This window comes from Dipodomys spectabilis, unplaced genomic scaffold (genome assembly GCF_019054845.1).
Source record: "Dipodomys spectabilis isolate Male_0828 unplaced genomic scaffold, ASM1905484v1 ptg000043l, whole genome shotgun sequence".
Taxonomy (NCBI): domain Eukaryota; kingdom Metazoa; phylum Chordata; class Mammalia; order Rodentia; family Heteromyidae; genus Dipodomys; species Dipodomys spectabilis.
The window spans coordinates 7,976,441-7,997,040 of NW_024870720.1; the positions used below are offsets into that span (position 1 = coordinate 7,976,441).

The 20,600-nt window shown below is 45.4% G+C and overlaps 1 protein-coding gene across 6 annotated transcripts in view; it reads right to left on the bottom strand.

Annotated features, from left to right (window-relative positions):
- Rbm47 (RNA binding motif protein 47) overlaps window positions 1–20,600 on the bottom strand; it is a 134,459-nt gene that overhangs the window by 49,845 nt on the left and 64,014 nt on the right. The window contains exon 1 of one of the 6 annotated variants that reach the window (XM_042678032.1): window positions 8,904–8,974. The exons of 4 other annotated variants lie outside the window; for them this stretch is intronic. The gene's annotated coding sequence lies outside the window, so the exon portion shown is untranslated. Of the gene's footprint in view, window positions 1–1,880; window positions 1,893–8,903; window positions 8,975–20,600 lie in introns of those variants that run through there. One more of the 6 variants, XM_042678034.1, reaches the window with a different exon arrangement.

Genomic DNA, 20,600 nt, shown 5'->3' on the forward strand with positions numbered 1-20,600 from the left:
GCCCGGTGTCCATCTGCCTGTGTGCCGCTTGAGTCCACTTCCACTGCCTAAAGAGAATGGGCTCGTGGAAGCCAAATAAACTGGACTAAATACTTGGATACTACCCAGGTCTTGAGTTCAAGTTCCAATACATACACCCAGAATCCTGAGAATTAAATAAAGACCTCTTGGGGTCATCTGTCCCATATCCAGTGAAGGAGCTACTCTTTTCCAGGAGCCCTAAGGGGTCACCAATGTTGCTGAGGGACGGGCCCCCAATCAGAAGCAATTGGATCCCATGGCCACCTAATTTGGTTTCCCCTTTCAGGTCTAAGAGTTAAAAATAAATCCAGATTTAGTCATCTAGTTCTAAAGAAAACACCTATTTGTTAGGAGGTGTATTGAAGAAAGTCAAGACATTCATGACTTGTTCAAGGTTTCCTGCTTTGACCTCACTATCATTGAGAAGATAAAGGAAAGGCCATATTTCCACGGGTGGCAGGATGATGTGAGGAAAATGATGGCACTCAGGGGTCAAATTAATATGAGTAGAAAGACAGGCTCCAGTGCTAAGTCATGTGACTTTGTGCAAAAAAGCACTTGAGCGCTCAGTGCCTCTGTTTCCCCATTTCTAAGGCAGGGGTAAATGATTCCTAGCTAGCAGAATTGTATTTGAATTGGGAATAATAAAGTACTTGTTGAATTTTTTTTTCTTTCAGTCAGTCATGGGTCTTGAACCCTGGGCCTGAGTGCTGTCCCTCAGCTCTTCAGCTCAAGGCAGGAGCTCTACCACTTAAGCCTCAGTGCCAGTTCTGGTTTTCTAGTGGTTAACTGGAGATAAGAGTCTCATGGACTTTCCTGCCTGGTCTGGCTTTGAATCACTATTCTCAGATCTCAGCCTCCTGAGTAGCTAGGATTGCAGGCTCGAGTCACCGGTATCCAGCTGGCGGAATTCTTGATGTAAGTTATTTGCACAATAAGATAATATAAGCCATCCAAGCTAGTAATATGGAATCTATCTTTATAGGCTAGTTCTGAGGCTTGACCTCAGGGCCTCAAGCTCTAGCTTGGCCTTTTCCCCCAAAAAGCTGGTGTTCTACCACTTGAGCCACAGCACCACTTCTGGCTTTTTGATGCTTAGCTAGAGAGAAGAGTCTCTTGATTTATCTTTTCCAGTTGGTTTCCAACCACAGTCCTCAGATCTCAGTCTCTTGTGTAGGTAGGATTAGAGGCATGAGCCACTTACATGGGGCTTGAAGCTGTTTTTAATGACTGACACAGCTCACCAAACCCTGTGGGGGTTGTGGCAGTGGAAAATCTGGATGTCAGCTCTTTTCCTAACCAGCTGTGTGACCTGAACTTGTCTATTTCAACTTTCTCAAGTGCGAGATGGACATATCCAACATCTCAGGATTTAAACAAACACCATGAAAATTATTTAAGAAAGTATTTTTTTCAGTATATAAATAACGAGATATTGTTCCTGTCATTGTTCATAAAGAAAGAATCCATTCAAGCCAACTTTTGATGGATTATATGCCAGCAATGCCCAATAAAAGAGGCTTTCTACAAAGCGTGAAAATAATAAAGCCTTCACGCAGACCCTGCGGGCACCTCACGCCTTTTCTAGAAGAGACTTCAGATGTTCGAGTGAACCATCACAGTAGTTTTGTTCTTCGGCTGGCAGAGTGGCCTTACTAGCCGCTCTGGCCCCATTAAGATGACGACTTAGTAGAGCCCTCTGTGGGTTACCACTTGGCTATTTCTCTCTAGTGGACTTTCAGACATACATCTGTTTGTGGGTTTTTGTTTTGTTTTGTTTTTTGGTGGTACTGGGCTTTGAACTCAGGGTCTTGAGTTTGTTAGGTGGGCACTTAACCATTTGATCTATGAACCGAGACCAAATACCTGGCCTTTTTACGCTCAGAAAAGTTCTTTGATTTTGGAAATGAAATTCATCTAGATCTTTTAATGGTGACTAGATATGTCTTCAGGAATACATGCTAAAACCTTGAAAAAAAATAAACTTAGGCCTGTAATCCTAGCTACTCAGGAGGCTGAGGTCTGAGGATCACAAGTGGAAGCTAGCCCCTGCAGAAAAGTCCCTGTGAAACACTTATCTCCAATTAACCACTCAAATGCTGGAAGCCTCATGCAAAAGAGCTCAGGGACAGTGCCTAGGCCCTGAGTTCAAGTTTCACAACCAACAGAAAAATAAAAATTAAAAATAAACTCAAAAGAGCTGGGGGAAGGGATGACATTGTCCAAAAAGATGTACTCTTGAGCTGGGAATGTGACTTAGTGGTAGAGTGCTTGCCTAGCATGCATGGAGCCCTGGGTTCGATTGCTTAGCACCACATAAACAGAAAAAGCCAAGAATGGTGCTGTGGCTCAAGTGGTGGAGGGCTTGCCTTGAGCAAGAGAAGCTCAGGGACAGCGCCCAGGCCCTGCGTTCAGGCCCCAGGACAGACCAAAAAAACAAAAACAAAAGGAGATCTACTCTTTACCTGACTTATGTAACTGCAACCCCTATTACCACACCTTTACAATAATGTTTTAAAAAATCAAAGAAAAAAACCTTAAAAGTATAAAATATTTATCAAAATCATATAAAATACTATTTATCAAAATGAACTCCAGGAAATGGAAACAAGAGGCTTTTTCCTTTGCCTTTTGTCTTGTTTGTTCGTTTATCTGTCTTCAGGAAGACAAGGAGAGGCACGCAGCAGTGGTACCCACTAGATACTATCTTGAAAATGAAGTATCAATTTGTGGGTGGGGATGGGAGGGAAAAACGGAGAGAACGAGGAAAGGGGTGATATTGTCCAAAAAGAAATGTCCCCATTACCTGACTAATGTAACTGTAACTGTTCTGTACATCACCTTTATAATAACAATTTTTTTTAATATTTAATAAGGGCTGGGAACGTGGTGGTAGAGTGCTTGCCTAGCATGCATGAAACCCTGGGTTCAATTCCTAGTACCAAATAAACAGAAAAAGCCAGAAGGGCACTGTGGCTCAAGTGGTAGAGTGCTAGCCTTGAGCAAAAGAAGTTCAGGGACAGTGCCCAGACCCTGAGTTCAAGCCCCAGGACTAGCAAAAAAAATTGCTGACTATAGGTTTTAGAACATGTCATGTACATCCAAAATAAAAAAATAAACAAAAAATTTTAAACAGTGTAATGTGAAAAGCAAAATTACAAAGGATACGAGAGAAAAATGTTAGTTCAATAGCCAAATTTCTAACAGAAGATAGACTCAGATCTGAACTACTGTAAAAGTTGACTCCAGCTGGGGCCGGGGGTGGAGGTGCGGGGGGGGGGGGGGGTGGTGGGGGCAGGGGTGGTAGCTAAGTAGTAGAACACTTCCCTGGCAAGCAGGAGGCCCTGGGTTCACCCCCCAGGCTGGGCATGGTAGTGGCTCTGAATCTTAGGAAATGGAGGTGCATGAGCTAAAAGTCTCTGACCATCACCTTTGAGCTTTTTTTTTTTTTTTTTGGGTCCAGTTGTGGGGCCTGAACTCTGGGCCTGGGTGCTGTCCCTCAGCTCTTCAGCTCAAGGCTAGCACTCTACCACTTGAGCCACAGCGCCACTTCCGGCTTTTTTCTTTTTGCTTATGTGGTGCTGAGGAATCGAACCCAGGGCCTCTGGCATGCAAGGCAAGCGTTCTACCACTGAGCCACCTTCCCAGCCCCCCATCACCTTTGAAAAGATTGCTCCCTCTTAGTTTGTAAAGTCCTACAACTTTTCTCAGGCTCCGTTTCCTGGTGTGTAAAACAGTGGCAGTCACCTCCTGGGGTTATTGTTTCAGTTAAATAAATGACCCATACAGAGCGCTAAGCAAACACAGCTTCTCTGCTGCCTTTTCGGGTGATAACATAGCACCCTTTATGAGGTCACTTAACTTTATGGGACACACACACACACACACACACACACACACACACACACACACACACACACACACACACACACACTGATTTCAATTCATATACCTGGGTTTTTCATTCCTGAAAATTTCTTCCATTAGGGTCTGTCTACAAGGCAATGCCAGACTGCAACCGAAGAATAGAGGATGGCTATGCAAAGCGACACGGATGAATGGCGGATATAAATGCCAAGTGAAAAGAGAAGAGCATTGAGATTGTACTTTCCTTTTTTTAGGAGTTTATGGTTGCTTGACAAGAAATGTACTCATTACCTTACTCATGTGACTGTAACCCCTCTGTACAGTATCTTTACAATAAAATTAAATCTTAAAAAAAAAAAAAGAGTGTATTGTTATGGAGGAGTTCCAGATCAGCCTGTTGGCAATGTAGCTCAGTGGCAGACCACTCACCTGGCACAAATGGTACAAGTCCCTGGGTTTGGTCCCTAGCAGGAAGGCAGGGGGAAGGAAGGAGTTAATAGTTAAAATTAATAGTTAAAGCTAACGGTGTTGCCAGACTTAGCACAATGGAAATGATGGTATGTGGTGAAGGGAGAAAGATACAGAATATTGGGTTGGGATAATAATCTCCTCTTTGGTCTGGGTGGTAGCTACACAGGTACATAAATATGTACATATTAAACCGGGTGCTAAAAAAATAAAAAAAATAAAAATAAAATAAACCGGGTGCTGGTGGCTCACACCTGTAATCTTAGCTACTCAGGAGGCTGAGATCTGAGGATGGGGTTAAAGGGGCGAGAAAGTCCATAAGACTCTCATCTCCAATTAAAACTAAAAACTAGAAGTAGCACTGTGGCACAAGTGATAGAGAGCTTGTCCTGAGCTGAAGAGCTGAGCGACAGTGCCCAGCCCAGAGTTCAAGCCCCGTGACCAAAAGAACAAAGTACATATTCCTCAAGACACAAATTATACCTCAATACGTGTATAAAAATATTGTTTTTCATGGTCTGCAGATGTAGCTTGGTACAGGAAGCCCTGGGTTTGGTTTTCAGTACCACAAAATAAGTGCATGAATGAATGAATGAATAAATGAGAGAATGAATAAATAATTTTCAAAGCACTGACTGGATTTCTCTGCTTTCTTCTCGTCTCATATTTCCACGTGTGACAGCTCCATTTATTAGTGTCTCATAATTGTAGGTATTACTTACACGTGAAAAGTTCCGAGTAATTAAATGTACCTATTTAGGTAAAAACTCTGGTACTTTCCTGGATTTAAAAGAAAAAAAAATTTTCCCCTAAACTGATTTGCACTCCTCACTGTCATTGAAGCAGTCATGTGGCCCACATTCTTGCTAGAACAGGTTATACCTGGAAACTCACATGATCAAACTCAGCTAAGGTGGAGCAATGACACCAGGGGCTATGAAGTCTTTGCTGGGGACAGCGTGGTTGTCCCTCCTCACTCCTGTCCACCTGCCTTCGAACCACCCCTGCCTTCATGGCTGTTCTCATTGATTTGTGTATTGAGCCTGGGTTTTGAACACCTACTGTGTGCTAAGGATGGAGACAGTCACAAGCTATGACTGAAGGGAACTTACATGTGAAAACATAATACTGAAGGACGGAGAGAGGAGAGCCAGTTTGTAACCCCAGCTACCTTGAGCTTAAGGGGAGAAAGATCTCAGTCCAAGGCCAGCCTTGGAAAAATCTTGAGACCCTATCTGAAAAAAAAACAAAATAAAATGGAAGCAAAAAGGGGCTGAGGGCATGTGGACAGCGTGTTTGCATAACAAGAAATTTGAGGTCCTGAGTTCAAACCTCCATGCTGCCAAAAATGACAAAAGCATTGAGAGATTGAGAGCCGACTGAGAAGCTAGCCCAGAATGAGCCCTCAAGAAGTGTTTACTGAATGAATGAGTAGATGAATGAATGATCTGTCACTGGCAAAGAGAGAAGCAAGAGTTCTGGGAAATCAGAAACTAATGGCAGCAAGATCTATACATTTATTGGCGCTGCGTGCGGTGTTGATAGGCTCTGCAGCATTCATCTTGGCTGTTGACTCTTTCGCCTTACCCGAGACCTTCAGGTGCTGACCTTGCTCATAAAACCTACTTAGGTTTTATTTCATCCTACAAAAACCATCAGCCAGCAGCAGTGTCTGTGAGGATTCCTCCAGGCAGGCCCCACAGCTATGACCTCAGGCTTGGGGTGGGGGGGTAAGGGGGGGCATGTGACCTTGACCACAGTCACCATTCACCCACCAAGTCCTCCTAGAGTTGTGACAGTTCTGTCCAGAAAAAAACAAGGCAGGCCTGCCTCCTTCAATATTATCACACGTGCAAGAGGCCCTTGCAAGACGGGCTTACTCACTGTTGTCCTCCGAGATTTCACTATCACACTTAACCAATCAAGAGTAACAAATAGTCGGGCGCCAGTGGCCCACGCCTGTAATCCTAGCTACTCTGGAGGCTGAGATCTGAGGATCAGGGTTCAAAGCCAGCCCGGGCAGGAAAGTCTGTGAGACTCTTATTTCCAATTAACCACCAGAAAGCTGGAAGTGGTGCTGTGGCTCAAGTGGTAGAGCGCTTGCCTTGAGCTGAAGAGTGCAGGGACAGCATCCAAGCCCAGAGTTCAAGACCCATGACAGACCAAAAAGAAAAGAAAAGAAAAAGCAAAACAAGTAACAAATAAGAAGTGGAGTGGGGGGGGGGGGGGGGCTGTAACTAGCCATCTAAAAGACAGATGGAGGGGCTGGGAAGGTGGCTCAGTGGTAGAGCACTTGCCTTGCATGCTCAAGGCCCTGGGTTCGATTCCTCAGCACCACATAAGCCAAAAGAAAAAAGCCGGAAGTGGCGCTGTGGCTCAAGTGGTAGAGCGCTAGCCTTGAGCTGAAGAGCTGAGGGACAGCGCGCAGGCCCAGAGTTCAGTCCCCACGACCGGACCCAAAAAAAAAAACAAAAAAAAACAACAAAAAAAAATAAAAGACAGATGGACACCCAACAGTTAACCTTTGTAGAGAGCTGTCACTCAATTATATGCCTTGTAAAGCCAACCTGCCACATCAACATTATCATCCCACATTTAAAGCCACGGAGCAACAAGCCCTAGAGAGGGGGCCAGGCTATTCACGGCTGGATTTGATGCATGATTGGATTCATAATAAACAACAGTGAGACTCTACGAATATTAACAGGGCATCTAAGAAACAGTTGGTGATCTTATTTTCTTACAGTTCTGCCCAGAGCTGGGCATTTTAAATTGGGGGCGGGGTGGAAGAAATCAAACCTTGTTAGGCATTGGTGACTCATGCCTATAATCCTAGACTGAGATCTACCGAGGGTAGTTCAAAGCTAATCTGAGGCCGGGTAGTCTAGGAGACTCTTATCTCCCATTAAGCACCAAAAAGCCAGAAGTAGAGGTATGGCTCAAGTTTTAATAGCTTTAGCCTTGGGCTAGGAAGCTAAAGGGTAGCATCCAGACCCTGGGTTCAAGCCTCAGTCTTGGCACCAAAAATTCTTGTTAAGACTTCTCCAATGAAATAAAGGCAAAACAAAGAGTATCTAGAAATGGCTTGAGTTTAGACTTTTTTCCTCCAGATCTTTTGGTTTCTGTAATAACATTTCAGACTCCACACTGCTTCTGTCTATGTTAGGGAGCTTGGCGAGTCCTGGGCTCATTAGTGGGGTGGGCATTTTTGAGTGGTTTTGACTCACAGAAGGTGTACAGTTTGAACACATCTATGATAGGTAAGTTTTCCATACGTGTTTTGAAATCTGGAAAGATTAATCCAGTTATCCAAACTTATATAAGCTTTCAGTGGTCAAAGAGAAGCCACTCACTGAGAAACTCGACTTTCTGCTCTGGATATTTAAAACACCAAAAACAAACAAACAAACAAACAAAAACTGGCTTTCCACTTCTGCAGCTGCTCCATGAGCTCCTATTTGCCTGAACACACAAAAGCCAACAGGGAAATTCTCCCCATGGGAGAAGTTTCTGGATACTTTTGAAACAGTCTCCCCGACCAGCCATTTTATAATAACTAACCCTTGCTTTATTCTTCCAGGGTCCCTCGGTGCAAAAATCAGATTCAAATCACATTTCTGTCAGATCAGTTCATTCTTACATTCGTACCATCTTCATATTTAAAGTCTGCTATAGCCCACAAGCCAAAAATGTCAGACACCTGTTAAACCCCATTGAACCTATTGTGACAGTATTCCCTAAGAAGAGGCAATTATAGAAACTTTGGGGAGCTATTCTTTTTCTAGATTTTCCTAGCTGTGGCTCGAGGTCTAGCCTCTAATATCACAACTGCCATCTGTGTCTAACCCACGACTACAACTGATCAAATATAAACCCCTGACCAAGGGTCTAGATCACCTAAGCTTACATCTCTCCACCCTCATAAAAGAAGAGAAAGACAAGAAGTGTTCATTCATTAGTTTCTCGAAAGCCATGACCAGAATATAGAAAAATAATTTTCAGCCTGCTGTGCTCTGGGAGAGGAAGTAGTTTCAGATTCATCTTTGTATTTGTTATCTTACCTAAATTTAACATAATGGAGGCAGGGGTGGAGGTAGGAAGAGATTGAAAGTATTTTCAGGAAACTGGAGCTGCCATTTAGTAAAACATTGAAATGGAATGAGTCACTGGGCAGACAAGGCACAAGGTGACATTTGGCCTCGCAGAATCCAGGCACCTGGCCCCCAACTCTTTACACCAAAGCAAAAGCTAACACCGATTCTCTTTCAGGCCAAGGCTCCCGCACAGGGAGATTTGATTCGATCTCGGCGACACACGCATCCCTCTAGTAAAATCAAAACCCTACGTTCTCTGGAAACGGAAGATTACAATTCTCCAGGAACTCAGAGCTGCCAAAAAACAGAATTTGCAAAGAAATTCCTCTCCACCGGCCCCCCCCCCCCACACCCCCGCCGCCACCATCCCTGCCCCTTCAGCAGAAGGAATCTGAATCCTCTGAAATCTGCGATTTTAAATATTAAATACATATGAAAGTATGAACCAAGTACCTGCCAAACACCTGGCGGGCGCTCTGGCGCTCTCTCTCTTTCTCTCTCTCTCTCTCTCCTGTGAGGTCTCCTCCCACACTCTGGCCACGGAATGCCCTTCCAAACCACGGCTCAGTGCTTTTGGTAAATGTTTTACAAGACACTAAACAGCCAGTGTCCCACCCTCTGAGCAAACACCATTGAGAGAACACAGTATAATGGTCCCAAAGATAGCTTGCGATGTACAATAATGTCAATGAACAAGCCATCTCTATTTCTACATTTGCCCCTAAAAGAAAACAAAAATAAAAAACAAATAAAAAAAAAAACACCTCTAAATGTGCTGGGTTGGGCTCAGGCTGGGGGCTAGCAGGAAAGGTTTCTAGAAATAAATCTTGACACCCCCCACCGCCCTGGAGCCTACTAGCTAGTTTTGTTTTGTCTTAAAGGTAGCCTTATGATAAGCCCATTGTTCTAATCTCCAGGCAAGTCTCCACCCGCAAACTCAAAAAGGTATGAAAAGCACTAGTGTAAAAAAAGGAGAAGACAGAACACACAGGAGTCACTCCTCGGTGGCCATATGGAACACAGACGTGCAAAAGATTGCAGGAGCTGTCTCCCACAAGCTCTCCTCAGTTTCCATTTCCCTCAAGTTACTCATGGTTAAAAAACCAACTCTGCGCCAAACCAGAAGTTTCGCATTCCATTCCAGTTAACAATTACAACCGGAGGTTAAGAGAAACTGATGGGCGCCTATTAGCACAGCCAGCTTGTCAGGGGCCACTTGGTACCACCTGGGTTAACTAGACAGAGGATACCAGAGAGCCTCTCTGCCCGGTCTGGCTTTCCAGAAGTACCTGTGAGCATTCCTGGGATCCCTCCCCCAGAAAGCGTGAGGGTGACACAGGCCTACCTGCTCTAGGGCAGTCCAGGAGGTGAGGAAGAATTATGGAGCTGCGATCAAGTCTAAAAAGAGATTGAATACTGTGTGGAGGAGAATTGGGGTTTAGCTCTAGCATTGGACTCACACCCCAGAAACAGGTTAGGCAGAGAAGAAAAGCCATTTTCTTGTCCCCACCCCCACCCCAGTCTCCAAGAGTCCTCAGAATTCTGCACTTTGTGCTCTGTGAGGGCTAGTCGGGTGGAAAGAAAACACTGTGGACTTCAGATCCTGGTTTTTCTACGCTCCAGCTGTGTGACCTTGAGCTAGCACCTCCACTCTGAGACTTTTAAAAAAAAAAATGTCTCTGTGACAGGACCATGGCTAGTCACGAAGGCGCCTCAGAAGACCGACAACTCTTGAGCCCTGAACACACAGCAGTTCTTTTATTTATTTTTTTGCCAGTCCTGGGGCTTGAACTCAGGGCCTGGGCATTGTCCCTGAGCTTCTTTTGCTCAAGATTAGCCCTCTACCACTTGAGCCACAGCACCACTTCTGGCTTTTTCTGCTTATGTGGTGCTGAGGAATCGAACTCAGGACTTCAATACATGCTAGGCAAGCACTCTACCACTGAGCCACCTTCCCAGCCCCACAGAGCAGTTCTTTATGCCTGAAAATCAGGACTTAAAGGGCTGTTGCCTCTGTGTCCCACACCATACCTCAGGGATAGGGGTCCCATCCGGTTTCCATTTCTTCTAGCAGCTTCTACTTAGTGCCCGGCACGTAAGCTGCTCTGAGGTAAGGTGAAGAGATCTGTTTTGGGTGGGTAACACAAATGACTTTTTATCTGCCTTCTCTGGGGTGTGGCCAAAGGGCAGGGCAAGGCCAGGCTGCCTTCTCCTGCTCAGGGCTTACACCACCTGCTCCCAATTGCTCTTTAGCACCTTTAGTTAACAACCTTACCCAGACCTTATGGCCTCTCCTTCCCCTTCCTTTCCAGGTTTTCTCTCTCCCCCTCTTTTCCCTGCAGGACAGAATGGAGCAGTGGAGGAGGATGAAGACTTTTAGTTCTGTATCTTCTGGTCTTTTATGGGACATTACCAACAGTTTAGAGCAGGGGTTTCGACAAATCATATTATTATCCAAAGATAGAAAGACTCAACAACTGGCCCAGGGGCACAAAGCCACCACTGGAGGACTGGCATGGATGCTGGTGCCAGGATGCCCCTGTGACCCATCAAGGCACTGGCTGACTCCTCACCCCAAATGAGGCTTTTGTGTATGAACCTCTGGACACGAAGTCTAGGGCCTTATGTGCAAGAATATATTACGATTTGTGTGTGTATGTGTGCCGGACCTGGGGCTTGAACTCAGGGCCTGGGTGCTGTCCCTGAACTTTTTGGCTCAAGCTTAGTGCTCTACTGATTGAGCCATAGCACCACTTTTGGCTTTTTGGTAATTACTTGGAGATAAGAGTCTCATGGACTTTCCTGCCCAGGCTGGCTTTGAACCCCAGTTCTCAGGTCTCAGCCTCCTGAGTAGTTAGTATTACAGGCATAGGCCATGGGTGCTTGGCTATATTTAAATTTTGATAAATAAAATCCAAGGACATAATATCTAAATGCAAAAGAGTGCTACAATGCAGAAAATTCCCATATAAGCAAAGGCTATAGTTGGGAAGTTTGATGTCATTTTGTCTTTTTCTCTCCCTCCCTATCTCCTCCTTTTCCTCCCTCCTCCCTCTCTCCCTGTGAAGACAAGGCAGCCAATGAGACAGCCATCAAATGCCTTGAAAACCAAGCCTCATGTACAAGTGCCTACAATTCCCATATACTTGATGGGGGGGGGGGGGTGGTCACGTAAGTGCAATCACAGGTGAGAACACCGGAGAGGGGCTGCTCTGCTGCACCAGCTGCGCGCACCAGAAGGCTGCACTGGGATCCTTGCGCTCTGCCTCAGTCTAACTCTCCTCTCTGGGGCATGCCATAACTTCCTCACTCTGTGAGCATTCTTCAGCCTGTCCAGATCCCCTCCTCTATTTCCAGTCCCTCTGTTCAGAACCCATTTGGCTCTGCTGTCCTTCACTGGTTTCCCTGTCCTTCCGCAGGGTGTCTTCCCTCCACCTTTTCTTCCCATCCCAATGGCCACCAGTACCATTCATGGATGGCTATTATTGGGGTTCTCAGTTGACCTCCAAACCCAATCTAATAGTGTAATTTCCTCACTTCAGGTAAGCCTGCCTCCCTCCTCCCTCTCTCCCTCCCTCCCTCCTTCCCTTCCTTCCTTCCTTCCTTCCTTCCTAAACTCAGGGCCTGGGCACTGTCCCTGACCCACTTTGTGCTCAAGGCTAATGCTCTAACATTTGAGCCACAGCACCACTTCCAGATTTTTCTGAGTAGTAATTGGAGATAAGAGACTAATGTACTTTTCTGCCCAGGCTGGCTTTGAACCCTGATCCTCAGATCTCAGCCTCCTGAGCAGCTGGGAATGTAGGCGTGAGCCACCGTGCTTGGCTGGGTAAGCCTTTCTTGGTCATCATTTCCTGGGGTCACAAACGAGATATTTGACTTTGAGTCCTGTAGCTGTGCTCTGCTCTGCACCTGTATGCTGCTATATCCAAATGGCACAGTTCAAGCTGTTCGGAGGTAATTCTGTGTCCCTGAGAAAGGACTATGCCTTCTACACAGTGTTTAGTGGTAACACTTTCCACCTCCAGCCATGCCATGCCATGCCACGCTGTTTTTATTTATTTATTGTCACTAGGTTGCCAATGTGCAGGTAGAATCTTGAAATGGCTGGCTATAGAGCTCAACTTGGCAGAGTAATTAACCTGGGGAGATCGCTGCTCTACCACCCTGTGCCTATTCAAAGCATCTGTCATTAAGGGGGAATAAAGAAAGTAATGGAAGAACCAACCCTTTTGGGTTGGATGCCTGGCTCAAGTGGTAGCTTGCCAACCAATGAGCAAATGCAATCGAGAGAGAGGGAGAGAGGGAGAGAGGAAGAGAGGAGAGACAGAGGAAGAGGAGGAGGAGAGGGAGAGGGAATGAATCTGTCAGCCTAGTGCTGTCCTGGGTATTTCTGTGGTAAGTATAGACCTGACTGCAGAAGGGTTTCAGATTCTGAAATGGCTTTTTTTTTGGGGGGGGGGGGGGAGGGGGAGGGGTCATGGGTGCTGGGCCTGGGCACTGTACCTCAGCTCTTCAGCTCAAGGCTAGGGCTTTACCACTTAAGCCACAGCGCCACTTTCAGTTTTCTGGTGGTTAATTGGTGATAAGAGTCTCAGAGACTTGGGCTGGGAAGGTGGCTCAGTGGTAGATCGCTTGCCTTGCAGGCCTGAGGCCCTGGGTTTGATTCCTCAGCACCACATAAACAAACAGAAAAAAGTCGGAAGTGGTGCTGTGGCTCAAGTGGTAGAGCACTAACCTTGAGCTGAAGAGCTGAGGGACAGCCCCCAGGCCCAGAGTTCAGGCCCCATGACTGGACCTAAAACAACAACAACAACAAAAAAAAGAGTCTCAGAGACTTTCCTGCCCAGGTTGGCTTTGAATCGTGATCCTCAGATCTCGGCCTTCTTACTAGCTAGGCTTACAGGTGTGAGCCACCAGCGCCCAGGTCTGAAAGAGGTTTTGAACTCCTTGGGATGCTAAAGATTAGAAGAAAGAGGTAGAGATTTTGTGCTGTAGTCTCCTAGAAGTTCCCAAAGCCCTTGAAACTGCCACAGATCACTCAACCCCAGGACTGTAGCCTTGGAAACTGCTCAGGACCCAGCTCTCCCTCAAGGAAGTATGTTCCCAAGTTGCCCAGGAGAGGCAAGGCCCAGACTGGTGGAGGAAGGAGCCCCGCCCAGCGCTGTCTTTCCCTGGACCTCTACTGAAGCAGCAGTTCTCCGAGCCCTGGGCACCAACCAGGTTCTTAGTCCTACATTTGCCTCTTTGCTCATGACATTTGCATGGTGGTAAAAACGGGAAGGGTGATTTTGGAAGACAGGATGGCACTACAAACCAGAAGACGTGGCAGTTCTCATCTTTGGGCAAAGGGCTTTTGTTGATGTTGTTTTAAAAAGCCAGTTTTTCTTTAAAATGCCTTTGATAAAACATTAACAGTAACTTTTTTTTTTTTCCTATTCTGGGGATTAAACTCAGGGCCTGGGCACTGTCCCTGAGCTTCCTTTGCTCAAGGCTAGCACTCTACCATTTGAGCCACAGCACCACTTCTGGTTTTTTGTTTATGTGGTACTGAGAAGTTGAACCCAGGGCTTCAAAGCATGCTAGGCAAGCACTCTACCACTAAGCCACGTTCCCAGACCCTAACTAACATTTTTTTAAGCTCTTGATTGTGTGTGTGTGTGTGTGTGTGTGTGTGTGTGTGTGTGTGTGTGTGCGCGCGTGTGTGTGCTGGTACTAGGGCTTAATCTCAGGGCCTTGTGCCTTGTTCAAGACTAGTGCTTTACCACTTGAGCCTTATCTCCACTTTGGGCACTTTGGTGTTTAACTGGAGATAAGAGTCTCCAGGACTTTCCTGCTTGGGCTGGCTGTGAACTTTGATCCTTACATCTCAGCCTCCTGAGTAGCTAGGAATACAGGCAGGAGCCACTAGCACCCAGCTAAATCTTGATTCTTAAGTATAGAGGAAGTATGACAGAGTATTTCTTCTGTGAACCAAGCAGGTTCACAGAAGGCCTCAAGCATGGCTGAGTTGCAGTGGACTGGCGGTCACTTTCATCTTAGAATGACAATTGTATGTTAAAAAACAACCAACCATGGGCTGGGAAGGTGGCTCAGTGGTAGAGTGCTTGCCTTGCATGCATGAGGCCCTGGGTTCGATTCCTCAGCACCACATAAGCAAAAAGAAAAAAGCCGGAAGTGGCGCTGTGGCTCAAGTGGTAGAGCGCTAGCCTTGAGGTGAAGAGCGAGGGACAGCGCCCAGGCCCAGAGTTCAGGCCCCATGACCGGACCCCCCCCCAAAAAAAAAAAAAAAAACAACCAACCAACTATAGCTATTCAGCTTTAGACATTTGGCAGCCATTTTCTAGAAAATGAAAGACATGTCTGTTAAAGAACGCCACTGACAGTTATCATCAAGTTAAAATTGGGGGGGGAACTTGAATCTACCTCCAGTGGCTCAAGTGGTAGGATACTAGCCTTGAGCAAAAAGAAGCATTAGGGATGGTGCTCTTGCCCTGAGTTCAAGCCCCAGGACTGGCAAAAAACAAAAACATAAAGATATTGAATCTACCTCCATGACTTCATAATTCCCAATAATTAAAGGCTTCACTGATCAGATCAATTGCAATGATAACAAATTCTAACATTATATTATATCATGAAATGTGTCAATATTTGGAAGATCTTTTACGACTCAGTGAACTGATGCTTTCCAAATGACCAGCATTACAGAACCATTTATGTTGGAAAGACCCATTCAAAGTACAAGACAGGCTGAGGACTCTAATGGAACAGAGCATGGAATATTCATTGATATGGTGAGAAGTTGCATACAGCAATGGATCTTTACGAAACTACCCGTTGTGGAGTTTGGCGTGTAATTTCAACTATTCTGGAGACAGAAAGAAAAGATCATGGTTGGAGGCCAGTGCAGGTAAAAAATTAGTGAGGCTCCAACTCAACCAATATTTGCATGTTGGTGTATACCTGCCATTTCAGCTATGTAGGAAGTATAAATAGGCAGATCACAGTCCAGGCTGGCCCAGACAAAAAAGCAAGACACTATCTCAAAAAATAAAAATTAATGAGGATAAAAGGAGGATTGAAGGTATGGCTCAAGTGATAGAGTGAATGCCTAGCAAGCTCCAAAAATGAAAAAAAGCATGCTTACAATAATCTCAAAGGGATATTAAAAATATCTTTCTCTTTTCCAAACATATAACTTGGTGAGGCTGAATTTCCTCTAAATACTTCAATGAAAATAATGTACCTCAATAGTCTGAAGCAGAAAGAAATAAATACAGAAGACTTCTCAAACTCATCACTAAATACAGTCAATATCTACTTTTTTTTCTTGGTCGGTCATGGGGCTTGAACTCTGGGCCTGGGCGCTGTCCCTCAGCTCTTCAGCTCAAGGCTAGCACTCTACCTCATCACTTCTGGTTTTCTAGTGGATTATTGGAGATAAGAGTCTCATTTGGCCTCAGGCTGGCTTTGAACCGTGATCCTCAGATCTCAGCCTCCTAAGTAGCTAGGATTACAAGCGTGAGCCACCAGTGCCTAGCAATTAGCTACTTTTTGAAATATAGTTATTTTTCATTAAATATGCTATTTATGTTAACATAAAGTTCTTATTCTAAAAGAACTTAAAATAACTTTAATTTCTTTAAGCTCTAAAGCAGTAAATAGCAATAAACTAAAATACATAAACAAGTACATAGTTAGGCCAGGTATGGTGTAATACCCCTGTAATCCCAGCACTCAGGAAGTTGAGGCAAGAGGACCTTCAGTTCTGTAGTAAGAGCCTGTCTCAGACAAAAATCAAACCAAATCGAACCAAACTAGAAGCATGCTTCGCTCCTCAATAATTTCTAAGAACATAAAAATAGGGTTGCCACATTTAGCAACTAAAAACGATACTTTAGTATAGTGTGGTCCATGCAACATTTGAGACTCATTTTACCAACAAATTATTTTATATAAAGTTTATATCTAATTGGGTATCCTGCATTTTATGTGCTTATTAAGATGTCCAGAGTCCCAAAAGTTGGATCAACACTGAACCAAACCAGGCCCTTCAGACACACTAAAACACAAATACCAACACATATAAAGCACCCACTGTATACCAGACACAAGGCTAGATTTTTGATGTATGCAATTTCCCCCAGAAGCCTATGTAACAGATATAATTCCTATTTCCTCATTGGATTGAGGAAATCAGACCCAAAGAAGCCAAATGAAGCTAACACTGGTAGGCGGCATGATTGGAACCCAGTGCTGACTCTCAAGTTTCCCCTGGCAGGCCTACACCACATTATCACAGAGTCCTTAGATGAAACCAGGAGGCATGGGGTACTGCTATTAGTTGGAAGGTGCGGGGACCCTGGTGATGAGTTAGGGGTACGCGCGCGCGCACACACACACACACACACACACACGCGCACACACACACACGCACACACACACGCACACACACACACGCACACACACACACACACACACACACACACACACACACACACACACACACCAGTGAACTGAGGGACCGGACACTATCTCTTAGCTTTTTTCATACAAGGCTGGTGTTCTACCACTTGAGCCACTACTTTGCTTCTGGCTTTTTTGGTGGTTAATTAGAGATAAGAAGCGCCAGGACTTTCCTGCCCAGGCCAGCTTTGAACTTTCATCTTCAGATCTCAGCCTCCTAATTACAGATGTGAGGATCACAGATATGAGTCGTGGGAGCCTGGCTTCTAGACCCATTCTAGGGAATGAGATGGATATTTCTCCCGATGAATCTGTGCCAATTGAAGCAAAAGTGGTAGACAGCCCAGGTGGCTTTTTCGTTTTTTTTTGGGGGGGGGGGGGGCGCGTGTCTGGTCGTGGGGCCTGAACTGAACTCTGGGCCTGGGCTCTGTCCCTCAGCTCTTCAGCTCAAGGCAAGCGCTCTACCACTGAGCCACCTTCCCAGCCCCCAGGTGGCTTTTTCACACAACCTTGACCCCAGCCACTGGGAACACTTAGGCATTCTAGCAAACAGACAAGGGTAAGAACCTAGTATGGAAGCTCAGAGAGGCCTCCACTAGGCACAAGCTCTGTAGATCTAAGCATGAATTTGCTTGCAGCTACTGAGGGAAGGGCTTCCCCGCATGCCCTCTTCCAATGGAATGCAGGCCAGGGAGGGAAGGTTCTAGACCTTCCCCAGGGAAAGATTTCCTCAACAAAAGGAAGATTTAACATTTCTGTTTATTGTAAATGTGAGTTTTTATTAGAGGTGAGGCACACTGGATTATGATCGCAGCAGTTGTGTACACAAAGGGTTTTGAAAATTAGCCTAGGGGAGAAAGAGGAAGGGGAAAAAGGACACAACAGAGGGAAATAAATACCCAAATTGGAGTGCCTATTAGACAGTTAAAATAAGGTACATTTTAGAAACTGAGACTTGATACTGACCTAGATAACAGGAAAAAGAAGAAAAGGGAAGCCCGGTGCTCTGGATATTGGCCAATGGGCATTAGAAACAAAAGTGAAAGAAGTATTAAAAGAAATTCAACTTGGAGGTGGGTACTGGTGGTTCAGTCCCAAGATCCTAGCTACACAGGAGGCTGAGATCTGAGGATCAACCCAGATAGGAAAGTCCTCAAGAGACTCTTATCTCCAATTTACCAGAAAAAAAAAAAATACAGTAGTAGAACTATGGAAGTGAAAAGGCGAAGGGATGGCACCCAGGCCCTAAGTTCAAATCCCAGTACCAACACACCAGAAAGAAGAAGAGGAGGAGGAAGAGGAGGAAGAGGAAGAGGAGGAAGAGGAGGAAGAGGAGGAAGAGGAGGAGGAGGAGGAGGAGGAGGAGGAGGAGGAGGAGGAGGAGGAGGAGGAGGAGGAGGAGGAGGAGGAGGAGAATTTGCTGGGATGACAGGTGCACACTACCGCATCCAGCTTCACTCCTTGGAGACAGGGCCTCACGGAGTTTTCAGTCCTAGCCAACCTCTATCTAAAGCAGCTGTCCTCCCCTTCTCAGCCTCCCACATGGCACCCAGGCATTGCCACCTAGTGTGAGTTGAATAGGAGTCCAGGGATCTCATGAACTGTCTTCCCAGGCTGGCCTCAAACGGCCATCCTCCCAGTCTCAGTCTCCCACATAGCTTAGGATAACAGGCACACACACACATAGCACTCACATGACATGTTTCTGCCTAGACCAGCTCAAACTGTGACCCTCCCAATCCCAGCCTCCCAAGGAGTGAAGGTTACAGGTGTGGGCCACAGATGCCCACTCTAATTCTTCTTCTTTCTACTTTCTTCTCTCTTTTCTTTCTTCTTCTTCTTCCTCTTCCTCTTCTTCTTCCTTTTTTTTTTTTGGTTGGCTGTGGGTCTTGAACTCTGAGTCTGGGTGCTGTCCCTGAGCTCTTCAGCTCAAGGCAAGTGCTCTACCACTTTGAGCCACAGCACCATTTCTGTTTTTCTGGTGGTTAATTGGAGACAAGAGTCTCACAGACTTTCCTGCCCATGCTGGCTTTCAAACGCAATCCTCAGATCTCAGCCTGAATTACAGGGGTGAGCCACTGGTGCCCAGCCTACTATCTTCTTTAAAGAAGTAGAGATAAAATGAAGCTAGCCAAGTGAAAGAGATAACACAAGTAAAGAAATTCTCTTGGGCCTGGCTTGGTTTCTTCTAATGCCATCATTTTATGATTCTAAACATGGTTAAGTGAGAATAAGAGTCTCTTAGATTGGTTTGCCCTGTCTGGCTTTGGACCTCAGTCCTCAGATCTCAGCCTCTTGAGCAGCTAGGATTATAGGCTTGAGTTACTGGTATTCTGCCTAGGCGTGTTCGTTGAATTAAGGGCTCGGGTTTTTTTTTGTTTTGTTTTGTTTTTTTTTTAAGGTGAGGGACTAGATCCTCGTGCTGGCCTCAAATTATAATCCTCCTGATCTCTGCCTCCAAACGTAGTGGAAATTAAAGGCATATGCTGCCACCACATCTGCCTTTTTTCTTTTTTCTTTTTTGCTAGTCTTGGGCTTGAACTCAGGGCCTGGGCACTATCCCTAGGCTTCTTTTGCTCAAGGCTAGCACTCTACCACTTGAGCCACATAACCACTTCTGGCTTTTTCTGTTTATGTGGTATTGTGGAATCGAACACAGGACTTCAATACATGCTAGGCAAGCACTCTACCATTGAGCCACATCCCCAGGCCTGTGGCTGATTTTTATCAATCCTCATGAAATCAGTATGGTTGCACTGTTACTATTGCCTCTTTTTTTTTTTTTTTTGTCAGTCATGGGATCTTAACTCTGTGCCTGGGCGCTGTCCCTCAGCTCTTCAGCTCAAGGCTAGCACTCTACCACTTGAGCAACAGTACCACTTCCAGCTTTTTCTGCTTATGTGGTGCTGAGGAATCGAACTCAGGGCCTCATGCATGCAAGGCAAGCACTCTACCACTGGGCCACCTTCCCAGGCCCACTATTACTTCTTGACATCTAACAACAGTAGATACCAGTGCACATGGCTGAAGTGAACGTCACTTTGTATTTGTCTGCTCTTGGCTCGGCTGCAATGGATGCATCTAGTAGCAACTTGTTTTAGGCAATGCATAGCATTGCATGAGCTTCCATCTCTGCACAGCTTGGATGCCGGTCTAATGACTGGCATGAAGACCTTTCATCTTGGATTCGTCAGCGCTGACATTTGAATGTCACCCAAGAAATGTGCCTAAGATTTGAGGATGTCATTAGACACCAATTTTAGGCTCAGAACCTTAAACCGCTACTGACCTATTATGCTGCCAAAGGACACATGCATTAGTAGGTAGAGTCCCACAGCGTTCCCTTTCTTTGTGTGGGCTGGAAGCCAGCCTCTTCCTTGTAGGAGACAGACAGACCTCCTTTGTAGGCAGACATCACTTGTCCACCATGTTATTGGTTTGAATCCTGGCTCACTTCTAACTTCCTACCTTTTCACTTGAAAATGGGTTATCTTGTTTGGTAGACAAAATATGATCAATGAGCCAAAGATAGCCAAAGGAATTGTTGGGTCTATGAAACATTTGTAAATAAAATAATTTGGGCTGTTTGTAAGTTGTGTGTGTGTGTGTGTGTGTGCACGCACATGTACAAGTATTGGGTCTTGCAATCAGGGCCTTGGATCCTTGTTTAGCTTTTTCACT